This window comes from Octopus bimaculoides, chromosome 14 (assembly GCF_001194135.2).
Source record: "Octopus bimaculoides isolate UCB-OBI-ISO-001 chromosome 14, ASM119413v2, whole genome shotgun sequence".
NCBI lineage: Eukaryota > Metazoa > Mollusca > Cephalopoda > Octopoda > Octopodidae > Octopus > Octopus bimaculoides.
The window spans coordinates 43,088,850-43,090,613 of NC_068994.1; positions in this window are offsets into that span (position 1 = coordinate 43,088,850).

The following is a 1,764-nucleotide window of genomic DNA, read 5'->3' on the forward strand; positions in this document are numbered from 1 at the left end:
GTTTGTTTGGTTGTTTATTCCTTCGATGGTTTTGTTAAAAACTGTTTGCTGTTTTAATTGGAATTCATTTCTCAATTGCATATTTGAAGATGGCCATCAAAAAAGATATTGTGTTTTCCCATTGTGAGGATCAGAAAGCAAAAGGCCATGAGTTTTGATTACTAAAATAAAAATTGCTTGCCATGGCAAGTAGTGAAAAGGCAAAGAAGAGGGAGGGAAAAAAATAAAAGTAACAAATAAATAAATAAATAAATAAATAAATAATACACAAAAGAAAAAAATAAATAAGAAGAAAGGCAGAATGAAATAAAAAGAAGGAAAGGGAATAAATTAAAACCATACGATAAACGAAGCAATAACAAATGAAATGAAACAAAAGACAATTGATGGAAAAGAAACAGTAAAAAATACAAAAAACATAAGGCAGTGTTACTATTATTATTATTATTATTATTATTATTATTATTATTATTATTATTATTATTATTATTATCATTATCATTATTATTATTATTATTATTACTATTTATTATTATTATTATTTTTATTATTATTATTATTATTATCATTTATTGTTATTATGATTATGATTATTACTATTATTGTTGTTGTTGTTATTGGAAGGCGTTTGGGATGGAAGTCATGTTTCTCAATCAAAGAAAAATAGTTGACATGTGAAAATTGAATTTCAGTTCATAATTCATACTAACTTCACTAGTGATTCCTTATAGTGATGGACTTTCTTTTATCCCTACATCGTCATCATTGCAGTGATGACGGCCAACAAAGCAGCAATCTAATATCTCTCTCTACAGACAAGAATGTACAGAGGGAGTAGCTTTTTTTTTTTGATTCAGGCTTTTTTATTTTTTTTTTTTGGTTTAGCTTCTTTTTTTTTTTTTTTTTTTTTTTTTTTTTTTTCTAGATGGAAATCCTCTGTCGCCGACTGACTGAAAGTTATGCACAGTTGCACCTATCACTTTATTTACTCATCCATGTCAATAATAATATGTTACTGTTCAACTCTGCACTATAAACAACTGTCCTCATTGTCATCATCCTCCTCCTCATCATCATCGTCATCATCATCATCATCATCATCATCATCATCATCATCATCATCATCATCACTATCATCAACTTCCTCCTCATCAATACCATCAATACCTTCATGGACGATAATCACCACAACCAACACCACTACCATCACCACTACAATCATCATCACTATCATCATTGTCATAATCACTGTCATCGTCATCATCATCATCATCATCATCATCGTCATCAACCTCATTATCAACATCATCCTTATCATTGTCACCCTCCCACCTACACCCACACCCACCACCACTACCACCACAGTCAACATCATCATTATCGTCGTTGTCATTGATGTCAGCAGCAGCAGTAGCAGTGGCAGTAGCAGCAGCAGCAGCAGCATCTGTGGCAGCAACAAAAACAGCATCATTATCATGAACGACATCATCATCAACAGAATCATCATTACCACCACGAGCCTCATGAATGCCAAAACCACTAAACTCCTCCTTCTCTTCCTCCTCCTCCTCCTCTTCTTCCTCCTCCTTCTCCACTTCCTTATCATCATCCTCATCATCATCATAACCAATATTAATCTGTTTTACTGGACCGAGAATCAATCTCAAGTTAAGAATTATAGGCATTTAACTGGACTGATCTATATATTGTATATATATATATATATATATATATATATATATAGAGAGAGAGAGAGAGAGATAT